At 41.1% G+C, this 12,509-nt stretch overlaps 1 protein-coding gene across 1 annotated transcript in view; it reads left to right on the top strand.

Moving 5' to 3' along the window:
* The first annotated feature begins 560 nt into the window (after window positions 1-560).
* LOC118390475 (zinc finger and BTB domain-containing protein 20-like) overlaps window positions 561-12,509 on the top strand; it is a 46,628-nt gene continuing 34,679 nt past the window's right edge. Inside the window, exons 1-2 of the mRNA XM_035781079.2 lie at window positions 561-871; window positions 3,537-3,643. The gene's annotated coding sequence lies outside the window, so the exon portion shown is untranslated. The remainder of the gene's footprint in view (window positions 872-3,536; window positions 3,644-12,509) is intronic.

Below are 12,509 nucleotides of genomic sequence, written 5' to 3' on the forward strand. Positions count from 1 at the left end.
AAATGCGTAGAAAGTAAAAGACACGGCAGCCAATCTAGCTTGTTGGTACTAAAAATGATAGGCAGCAACGTCATCCAATATGAAGCTGCAAACCAATCGGTAGCAGTTACTGACAACGACTTTGTCCAATGCAAAGTACAGACACATGATAGACATAGTTCTTCAAATGACTGCCCTTTTGATCAATGGAATATTGAAACTAGAGTTATTCTCTTTACATTATAAACCAAGCGTCATGATTCCAATATAGGCCTATATAATTATATATATAGTATTATTTTTTATAAAAGCGTGTAAGAGGAAATGAACCCTTGATGACTTGAATGAAAATTATTTCGTTAAATAACATTCTGCGAAGACGTACATTCTGCATGGATGAACATTTCAAGACACAGAGAGTGGAATTTCATTAAAACTACGGTCTTCGGTTGTTCATATTGGTTCAAACAACCCTGTCTGCGTAAGAGGACATGTACTATTTCGGAGCCACAATGCCATGGAGACAGTTTCACCGGCCCACTGCACTCCGTAGAGAGGGTGTACGGCTCAATGATTGGGGCAAAACCACGTTGACCGATTTATGTTCCAACCTACATCGCTCAAGAGAGGCTCTGTTCCAATCGTAAGTGAAAAGGCGTGCCTGTCCAAAATATTCAACGTATAGTTAAAAAATGGGAGGGCGCACTTGAACTCGTTGAAGTCCTTTATGAAGGTAGGCTGCAGCGTGTGTTTATTGATGAGATGAAAGAAGATGGAAGTGAGAAATGAAATAAAGTAAGGGAAAATATTAAACAATTCGAAGCCTTGCCGGGGAAAAACCGGGGAAGCTGTGAATCGCTGTCGCCATTGGAAAAAAAGCTTAGGACAGCAGGTAAGAAATAGGAAAAGTGAGGGAAGGGGCTGGTGTTAAAACGGTCTATGTTAGGCTATTTATAAGAATATATTACAGTTATTCCCTATATATGATATATACTAAACTTAAGTAAGTGAAGTAAGTGAATCTTAAAACATACAGACAATTTTACGCTTAGTTCCATTGCCTCCATTTCTGGATTTCCCAACCAGATTTACAGCAGAATCAGTAAAACTTTATTTCCTTCCAGCATTCCAGAGCCTCATTGAATTAGACCGTAAATGCAGAATGATATATGATATTGTGGGGTCTATTGATTACAGATAGTATGGATTTACAATAGTCAGTTTACGTTACACCCGACAAAAAAGACGCTCTGCTCACTTTCATGACGTCCTAGGTTGCCCATCTGTCATTATTCTCAACATCAATGCTTATTTCCTTAGTTTTACGCCTTCCTATTCTGGACAGAGCTATGAATTGTGTTGACTGTTCTACTTCGGACCGTCACGTTATTATGAATGGGGCTCCATGGTTAAGACTGTATAACACAAATTAGACAACATAAGGTTCATTTACAATGAACATCTGGAGTTTAGTGCATGCGGTGTGGTGCGTAAAGCGGAATAAACTGATATATAAGGGTCAATCATTTGGGAATGAGAAGGAGCAGGCATACAATTTAAAACCACTATGTTGTATCTCCGTCTGTTGGCTGTTTTCTCGGACTATGTCCAAATGTGTCCAGCCCCCTACCAAGTCAACACTTGTTGGACCGAACAATGGGCGAAATAGAACTAAAATTGCAATAAAGCCCTCAAATATTTTAGTTTGGCACATGCTGTACCTAAATTAAAATTAGGATGCAAGGTGTCAGACGTTTGTCAAATTAAATTATACATTAACATCTGCCTGACACAGAGAGGTAGCCTACATATTCAGCCAATATCCTAGGCAAAAAACTATGAAAGACACTGCGGATTTAGTTTCACCGATAGAATAAAAACTGTCCATCTGCTCTGGATTTTGGTGCCATGTTTTACAAAATGAATGCCCTCTTATTGTCACGATCCTTGTTGCGCAATTCCAGCTATATTGACGTACATGACCGTATAGGAAATTAGAAGGATATCATATAGAAGAATATCATATAGAAATATGATATCATTAGGCATAGGTCTATAGTCCTATGGGAGACAGTCCGGTTAGTTTGATAAATGACGGCACAGGGGTGCTTGAAGCAGTGAATTGGCTCATCAAGATGTTAGTTTCTCCAACTTCAAACAGTTTCATTAGTTTTAACAATTTTATTGACGGTTGATTTTACAGTTGATCAGTGGGGCAAAACGTCCTATCCATCTCTCAAAGTTGTTGAGACTATTGCCTCTGCACCGCATGTTGGATGTCAGCACCAGACTTGGTCAACAAGGTTAGGAGTAGCCACAGCCTATATAGTCTATTAGAATGAAACATTGTACAAATGTTGCAGGTTGAAGAGATTTATGGGTGAATAACAAACTTTATTGAATCAGTCAGAGATGGTTCACAATGTCCTTTTCGGATAATTACATTTTTAAATATAACTGTTTCGGTTTGGCATGTTTCCCATTCACCCCCCTATAACAGTCTTCTAATGGTCATAGACTACTGTGGAGGCATGTCTGCCCTATATAGAATAGGCTTACTATATATAGCTGGAATATACCGGTAACTCCACAACAGAAACCTTGCTTGGCACTGTGAGTTGTAATGGATAACCAGCCGCACGTTTTTAAGCACATGTGCACTGGCTGCTGCAGGCATGAGTGTGTTGAGTTTCGCATCTTATCCTAAATGATCTCGTGAATCATAGGCTGTAGACATAATGAAGAATAGTGTTGAACTGTAGGATAGCGAACACGCATCGAAGAATCCATTTTTCCCCCCCCAAATGCCTGTTGACAAGTAGCCTATGTTTACTGTTCAATACACATCTTGAGCTAAGATAAAACTCATAACTGAAATGCACATTATAAAGTTTATAGCCTACAAGTATGTTCCCTCCCATTTTTGATATCCATTTCCCTTTTGATGATGAGATTGAGATATGCAGTTTTATGTTAAGTACACTGGTTTGATATGGAAAGTTTTCATTTAACAGATCCACCATTGTAGTGATTGAGGCTGTATGGGGAGTGGGCCTATGCTATGATGGATGAAATGATAATTATTGTAATGAGTGCAGTATCACACATGAAGTATTGCAATTCAAGCCTGTTGGTTGGACATTTAGGCCTACTCTTTAGAGCGATTTTGGCATCCAACAGCCTTTTCTGCTCTTCGGTTTCAAGTTAAATCCAATTTTCTTACAGAGTTCATTAATTCAACCACAACACGTAGTAAACAGGCCCAGTTGTCCATAATTGTCACATTTTCATTGTAATCCCAATAATAGTGTAACTACATACACATCGTTACATAGTACTTACAACTATTACAACACATTTTCAGGTTGTGAAGAAAAACCTCACTGGTTATTCAGGCTACAATTCAGCAGAGTTGAAGGGGTTTGCAAGCAGAGTTGAAGGGGTTTGTTTGTTAACTATGTCTTAAAAGAACTCTTCATATGAGCAATCACAAAACAAATATTTTAAATGCAAAAATGTTTCGATTCATGATAATTGATTCAGTACTTTGTCCATAGCGATACGTCTGGATTGGCTCACGAAGACACTGCCAGGACATCAAATGTGATCTGTGATGTCATTGCAAGGTGGGGAGGTTTTGGAGGTGTCCACTTTAAATTGAAAGGTAAGCCATGTGCCTATTTGTGCTCACAGAACAAAAGTTTGATGAAAATGTAATGGCATACCCTTCGGCTCTCAAGGGAACCACCTGATTGCTTTGTGTGGCTAATTCCATAATCATGCAATGGGTACCACATCTTGATTAGATATATATTTTTGAAAGAATTGTAACTATCACAAAGCCAGAGGAAGACATTGCATTTGCCGTTTTAATATTGCTTCCTGTCCTCTTTTGCTCAAAAGCACATAGTAGAATGGTTTCAGCCTCTCAGTTTTTGTAGTTCCAGCTTCCAACCAACTTAGGCCTGCTGTTCAATCAAAGCTGCCCCCTATGCAAATACTGTAGTATGTTCTACAGTGTTAGCAAGCCCAGCTGTCAGCTCTCTGGCAAATGGTCACTAAAATATTGACATATTGAGACATTTGTAAATGCATCCTCTCCACAGAATGCATCCACAGAAGGCCTCCCTTTCTCTTCAACACAGCAAGCTTTTAAACTGAAGACGTAGAAAACTGTAAATTAGCTAAGCAACAGCTGTGTTGTTCTCATTTGCTGAATAAATCAGTAAGTGGCAAACTAATGCTCCCCGACACATTATGTAATGATATTTTAGCATTGGGCTATACTCAGAAACATATATTGGTGTGGTATCTAGGGCACAGATTACAATATTGTGCATTTTTTGAAAGCCCATTAAAGGCTTTTCAGGAGCACGCTGTAAGATGTCCTGCTGCTAATAGCTCCTTTTAGCCCTGAAATATATCCTGAAAATGTGATGAAGAGTTCACATTACTATGTCATGTCCTCTAGTCTACATGGGGGGGGCAAGCATAAGATATTCAGTAGTAATTGTCTGAGCATATATGTAATATGATTTAAGCTTAATAGTGCTATTGTGCCCAAATTGTGTAACAGATTTCTCTTACAGCTTTGAAAGGGATACTTCGATATTTTGTTAATGAGGCTCTTTATCTACTTCCCCAGAGTCAGATGAACTCATTGATGCAATTTGTATGGCTCTGTGTACAGTATGAAGGAAGTTAGAGCTAGCAGATACCCATAGACGTCCAGTCATTGTGCTAATGCTCGTTAGCATTGGTTCGTAAAAACAACTCTAACTTCCTTCATACTGGACACAGAGACATACAAATGGTATCCACAAGTTCATCATTGACAACATCTCAAAGTATCCATTTAAGGCTGAGCCTACATGCAGAAATGTGGCCACACTGTTACATATGAGTTTGTGGATTGTATATATGAGTTGTAATTATTTGGAAATTCATATTTGAGTATTTGCTGTTTAATATACTTCAACCTTACTTTGCGTATTGTAGCTACCTAGGCATTAGAAACCATTCATCGACTACTGCCAAGGACATATGCCTAGTAGACCAAGGAAGTATTGAGGCCATGGAAAGAAAGTTGAGGAGGGGTAGAGTGCAGTGCGCCTTCCATTGCTAAGTGTACCACAATCACTGCTAAGAGGTGGGTTCTCTTTCAATTATTCGTTTTGACATCCCATTCACCAGAATTTCCTAAGTAACTCGAAGAACCAATCATACATGTCTGTCGGAGACAGACAGGTCGAGTGGCGAATGAAGGAGCCCCTCCCCTGATATTAAAGAGCCACTCGCCTGACCTCTGATCATTCTCACTTCTTTTCCTCACAGAAGACTTCTATTTAGTTTTCTTCAGCACAACTTGATCTGTTTTCCTGCTTAACTGTTCACCGGTGTGCAGTCAAGGTTGCACCATCCAGCACGGGGTTATCAGATCTCATCTTTTGTCCTGGGTGACTTTCCTTAAAGGATACTTTCTACATCGGGTAAGAATTAGCTTCACCGCTTTTCGTCCTTCAAATCAAATCAAATGTATTTATATAGCCCTTCGTACATCAGCTGATATCTCAAAGTGCTGTACAGAAACCCAGCCTAAAACCCCAAACAGCAAGCAATGCAGGTGTAGAAGCACGGTGGCTAGGAAAAACTCCCTAGAAAGGCCAAAATCTAGGAAGAAACCTAGAGAGGAACCAGGCTATGTGGGGTGGCCAGTCCTCTTCTGGCTGTGCCGGGTGGAGATTATAACCGAACATGGCCAAGATGTTCAAATGTTCATAAATGACCAGCATGGTCGAATAATAATAAGGCAGAACAGTTGAAACTGGAGCAGCAGCACGGTCAGGTGGACTGGGGACAGCAAGGAGTCATCATGTCAGGTAGTGCTGGGGCATGGTCCTAGGGCTTAGGTCCTCCGAGAGAGAGAAAGAAAGAGAGAATTAGAGAGAGCATATGTGGGGTGGCCAGTCCTCTTCTGGCTGTGCCGGGTGGAGATTATAAAAGAACATGGCCAAGATGTTCAAATGTTCATAAATGACCAGCATGGTCGAATAATAATAAGGCAGAACAGTTGAAACTGGAGCAGCAGCACAGCCAGGTGGACTGGGGACAACAAGGAGTCATCATGTCAGGTAGTCCTGGGGCATGGTCCTAGGGCTCAGGTCCTCCGAGAGAGAGAAAGAAAGAGAGAAGGAGAGAATTAGAGAACGCACACTCAGATTCACACAGGACACTGAATAGGACAGGAGAAGTACTCCAGATATAACAAACTGACCCTAGCCCCCCGACACATAAACTACTGCAGCATAAATACTGGAGGCTGAGACAGGAGGGGTCAGGAGACACTGTGGCCCCACCCGAGGACACCCCCGGACAGGGCCAAACATCTCCTGTTCTAGCTTGTGTCACACGGCTAGCTACGGAGACTTGGCTAGCTTAGCTGCAAGGCTTAGCTAACCTGGCTTTCTCACCGCAAGGCTAGCTATCCTACCGACTAGGTTTTATACCTGCAATGATAGAATTACTAGTTTGCTCTCTTGTTTAGTTTAACCCACTACCAGCTGTGACTAGATCGACCGTCCTGCTTATCAGTCGAGAAGCCATGCTTTTCTCTGTCGCAAGACGAACATAGAGCTAGCTTCATTTGGCTAACTTTGTGCTAATTAGTTAGGCTACTTGCCCACTTGGTGAACACTAGCTACGTTCACATTGTTATATGATTAGCTTCTCCGACCAGCACTTTGTTAACTAGGTAGGCTACTAGACCACACCTGTATTTGGGGAGTTTCTCCCATTCTTTTCTGCTGATCCTCACAAGCTCTGTCAGGTTGGATGAGGAGCATCGCTGCACAGCTATTTTAAGGTCTCTCCAGAGATGTTGGATCGGGTTCAAGTCGGGCTCTGGCTGGGCCACTCAAGGACTAGTCAGAGACATGTCACAAACACCACTCCTGCGTTGTCTTGGCTGTGTGCTTAGGGTCGTTGTCCGGTTGGAAGGTGAACCTTCGTCCCAGTCTAAGGTCCTGAGCACTCTGGAGCAGGTTTTCATCAAGGACCTCTCTCTACTTTGTACTTTTCTGTACCATCGGGTTCTTGTTCACCTCCTTGACCAAGGCTCTTCTCCCCCGATTGCGCAGTTTGGCCAGGCGGCCAGCTATAGGAAGAGGCTTGGTGGTTCCAAACTTATTCCACTTATTCCATTTTGGTACCCTTCCCCAGGTCTGTGCCTTGACACAATCCCGTCTCTGAGCTCTACGGTTAATTCCTTTGACCTCATGGCTTGATTTCTGCTCTGACATGCACTGTCAACTGTGGGACCTTATAGATAGGTTTGTGCCTTTCTAAATCATGTCCAATCAATTGAATTTACCACAGGTAGACTCCAATCAAGTTGTAAAAACATCTCAAGGATGATCAATGGAAACAGGATGCACCTGAGCTCAATTTCGAGTTTTAAAGCAAAGGGTCTGAATACTTATGTAGATTTTTTTACTTCTTTTATTTTACCTTTATTTAACTAGGCAAGTCAGTTAAGAACACATTCTTATTTTCAATGAAGGCCTACCAGAAGGCATAAGGCCTCCTGTGGGGACAGAACAGTGGGTTAACTGCCTTGTTCAGGGGCAGAACAACAGATTTTTACCTTGTCAGCTCGGGGATTCGATCTTGCAATCTTTCAGTTACTAGCCCAACGCTCTAATTACTAGGCTACCCGCAGGGATTGCTTTTTTTTAATACATTTGCAAAAATGTCTAAAAACCCGTTTTCACTTTGTCATTATGGTGGAATTGTGTATACATTAATGAGAACATTTTTTAAATATTTATTTTAAAGAAGACTGTAACGTAACAAAATGCACCGTATTCCCGGTTCTTTGATATTATCTCACCTAGGGTTGCACATTTTGGGGAATATTCAGAGGTGGAGTCTTTCCGTGGGAATTAACGGGAATACATGGGAATTAACGGGAATATATGGGAATTAATGGTAATATATGCAAATTAATACAATTTAAATGTAGATGTTTTTTGCATTGGATATGTTTACCATATCATATGGAGACAGAAATATAAACCTTTTACCTTATCATAAGTAGACATAATTGCAAATGGTTAAATCCTTCCAATAGAAAAAAAACAAAACAATTTAGTTACGAATTGAACTTTAATTAAATTAGTTGACTCTTCACATGGGATGATTTCACTGAACAACAGAAGAAAGGGAATATTGAATTATCCCCAATGATCCATCGCATTTCCCAAAAACATTTTCAACATACATCTGTAAAAAGATAGTCTAGATACTAAAGCTTTGGCTGTCTCCCTCTCAGGCTTCCATGTCTTCTCCCTGGACCTCCTCAATGTCCACCTCTTGAACATCAGACTCTGAGGCCTCATCTTCACTGTCACTTTCCAACCTTGTTGAGGATGGCTCATTGTCAGGCTCAAAAAGCCTCAAATTTGCCCAGATGGCCACCATCTGCAAGCAGAGTCTGAATATCAGACAGGATGGCATTGTCTCCCTCAATACATGCAATGGATACTGCTATAGGTTTCAGAAGTTTCAGGCTGCTTACCACTCTCTCCCAAAATATATCATCCAGGAGGATCCTCTTGATGGGGCTGTCCATATCGGCAGACTGTGAAATGGCCATTTCTTGGGAGAGACTCCTTCCCCTCCAGGAGACAGTCACACATGATGACAACATCACCCCCAATGGGTGTTGCTGGCAGCTTCAATGTGGTGCTCTTATTCTTCTCACTTTGCTTGGTGAGGTAGATTTATGCTATAACTTGATGACCCTTCACATACCTAACCATTTCTTGGCTCTCTTGTAGAGTGTATCCATTGTTTTCAGTGCCATGATGTCCTTGAGGAGCAGATTCAATGCATGAGCAGCACAACCAAATGGGTGTGATGTGAGGGTAGGACTCCTCCACTTTAGACCTTCATGTTTGCAGCATTGTCTGTCACCAGTGCAAATACCTTCTGTGGTCCAAGGTCATTGATGACTGCCTTCAGCTCATCTGCAATGTAGAGACCGGTGTCTCTGTTGTCCCTTGTGTCTGTGCTTGTAGAATACTGGTTGAGAGGTGGAGATGATTTAGTTAATTATTCTTGCCCACAAACATTCGACCACCCATCAGAGATGATTGCAATATGGTCTGCTTTCTCTATGATTTGCTTGACCTTCACTTGAACTCTGCATCTTGCAAATGAGTAGATAAAGCATGTCTGGTTGGAGGGATGTATGCTGGGTGAAGAACATTCAGAAATCTCTTCCAATACACATTGCATTTGAGCATCAGAGGTGAACCAGTTGCATACACAGCTCGAGCAAGACATTCCTCAGCATTTCTATGACTACGTTCCTCCATTGAATCAACAAAAACATATGATTCCTGAAGGACCATGAGCTGTTGCTATTGATAAGGTGTCTGATTCATCATTTTCCCCTCGAATAGAAGTAGAGGGACTTTTATCAGAGGTTGCTTGTTGTGAGTGCTGAGGGAACTTTATGCACTTGGCCAGATGATTCCGCATCTTTGTTGCATTCTTCACATTTGGCACAGTATTTGCAAACGTACACAGCTTTTCCATCTACAGTGCCTTACGAAAGTATTCGGCCCCCTTGAACTTTGCGACCTTTTGCCACATTTCAGGTTTCAAACATAAAGATATAAAACTGCATTTTTTTGTGAAGAATCAACAACAAGTGGGACACAATCATGAAGTGGAACGACATTTATTGGATATTTCAACCTTTTTTAACAAATCAAAAACTGAAAAATTGGGCGTGCAAAATTATTCAGCCCCCTTAAGTTAATACTTTGTAGCACCACCTTTTGCTGCGATTACAGCTGTAAGTCGCTTGGGGTATGTCTCTATCAGTTTTGCACATCGAGAGACTGAAATTATTTCCCATTCCTCCTTGCAAAACAGCTCGAGCTCAGTGAGGTTGGATGGAGAGCAGTTTTCAGTTCTTTCCACAGATTCTCGATTTGATTCAGGTCTGGACTTTGACTTGGCCATTCTAACACCTGGATATGTTTATTTTTGAACCATTCCATTGTAGATTTTGCTTTGTGTTTTTGATCATTGTCTTGTTGGAAGACAAATCTCCGTCCCAGTCTCAGGTCTTTTGCAGACTCCATCAGGTTTTCTTCCAGAATGGTCCTGTATTTGGCTCCATCCATCTTCCCATCAATTTTAACCATCTTCCCTGTCCCTGCTGAAGAAAAGCAGGCCCAAACCATGATGCTGCCACCACCATGTTTGACAGTGGGGATGGTGGGTTCAGGGTGATGTGCTGTGTTTCTTTTACGCCAAACATAACGTTTTGCATTGTTGCCAAAAAGTTCAATTTTGGTTTCATCTGACCAGAGCACCTTCTTCCACATGTTTGGTGTGTCTCCCAGGTGGCTTGTGGCAAACTTTAAACAACACTTTTTATGGATATCTTTAAGAAATGGCTTTCTTCTTGCCACGCTTCCATAAAGGCCAGATTTGTGCAATGTACGACTGATTGTTGTCCTATGGACAGAGTCTCCCACCTCAGCTGTAGATCTCTGCAGTTCATCCAGAGTGATCATGGGCCTCTTGGCTGCATCTCTGATCAGTCTTCTCCTTGTATGAGCTGAAAGTTTAGAGGGACGGCCAGGTCTTGGTAGATTTGCAGTGGTCTGATACTCCTTCCATTTCAATATTATCGGTTGCACAGTGCTCCTTGGGATGTTTAAAGCTTGGGAAATCTTTTTGTATCCAAATCCGGCTTTACACTTCTTCACAAAAGTATCTCGGACCTGCCTGGTGTGTTCCTTGTTCTTCATGATGCTCTCTGAGCTTTTATCGGACCTCTGAGACTATCACAGTGCAGGTGCATTTATACGGAGACTTGATTACACACAGGTGGATTGTATTTATCATCATTAGTCATTTAGGTCAACATTGGATCATTCAGAGATCCTCACTGAACTTCTGGAGAGACTTTGTTGCACTGAAAGTAAAGGGGCTGAATAATTTTGCACGCCCAATGTTTCAGTTTTTGATTTGTTAAAAAAGTTTGAAATATCCAATAAATGTCGTTCCACTTCATGATTGTGTCCCACTTGTTGTTGATTCTTCACAAAAAATACAGTTTTATATCTTTATGTTGGAAGCCTGAAATGTGGCAAAAGGTCGCAAAGTTCAAGGGGGCCGAATACTTTCGCAAGGCACTGTACATTAGCTGCAGTGAAATGTCTCCACACAATTCAGATAGTGCCCGTGGCATTTTCCTGTAAAGAGTAAGAAGCACCCAAGTACAATTCCATGTATGTACAGATAAATAGTTAAGCAGTTAGATTAAACAACTCCTTTGTAAGATACATGTTTTAAAATGAAACATGTATGGAAACAGGTGAGTTAACACTCCTCAGTTAGCAGGCTCAAGCAAGCTAAAACCCACATGGTAGCCAAAACTAACTAGCAGAAATGGCTAACAAGTTAGAAATTATTTTAACACACTTTGCTGTAGGCTACTATTGTCTAGTTAACAAAAAATCAGGTATGTCATATAAAATATATTCACCCCACCCAGTATTGTAATCAAAACTTACCATAAAGCATGTGGTCCTTGGCTCAGACAGTGTAGTAGTGTGGGCTCAATAGCATCTCATTAGTGTGCAATATCTTGAGAATCAGCTGTACATGTGATGGAAGAATGCACTGTACATGCAGAGGGTTGCAATTCCATTGAATTGGGGAAAGTTTAACCAAAATATGCCACAAGATCTAGAATTGCCTTATGTGTACCCCCCCCCCAAAAAAAATCACTGTTATAAGCAAACTTTTTTTAAATGAATTTAAGAAAAATTCCCGGGCTTACCTTCCCATGGAAATGTTTTCCGGAAAGTTTCCGACCCTTTGCAATCCTAATCTTACCACATTCCCATACTCGCAAGAATGTGAGGAAGTTTGGCATGCTTGAGAATGATCAGAGGGCAGGATCTTTAGTATGAGGGGAGGGTCTCACTCATTCGCCAGTCTCTCACAGACAAACAGTGCATTCGGAAAGTATTCAGACCCCTTGACTTTTTCCACAATTTGTTACATTACAGCCTAATTATAAAATGGATACACGTTTTCTCCCCCTCATCAATCTGCACACAATACCCCATAATTACAAAGTGAAAACAGGCTTTTAGAAATGTTTGTAAATATTTAAAAAATTTAAAAAACAGAAATACCTTATTTACATATGTATTCAGACTCTTTGCTATGACACTCAAAATTGATGTCGGCTGCATCCTGTTTCCATTGATCATCCTTGAGATGTTTCTGCAAGTTGACTGGAGTCCACCTGTGGTAAATTCAATTGATTGGATATGATTTGGAAAGGCACACACTTGGAAAGGCACACACATTCACAGTTGACAGTGAATGTTAGAGCAAAAACGAAGCCATGAAGTGGAGGGAATTTACCGTAGAGCTCCGAGACAGGATTCTGTCGAGGCACAGATCTGGGGAAGAGTACCAAAACAGTTCTACAG

The sequence above is a fragment of the Oncorhynchus keta genome, chromosome 11 (genome assembly GCF_023373465.1).
Source record: "Oncorhynchus keta strain PuntledgeMale-10-30-2019 chromosome 11, Oket_V2, whole genome shotgun sequence".
Lineage (NCBI taxonomy): Eukaryota > Metazoa > Chordata > Actinopteri > Salmoniformes > Salmonidae > Oncorhynchus > Oncorhynchus keta.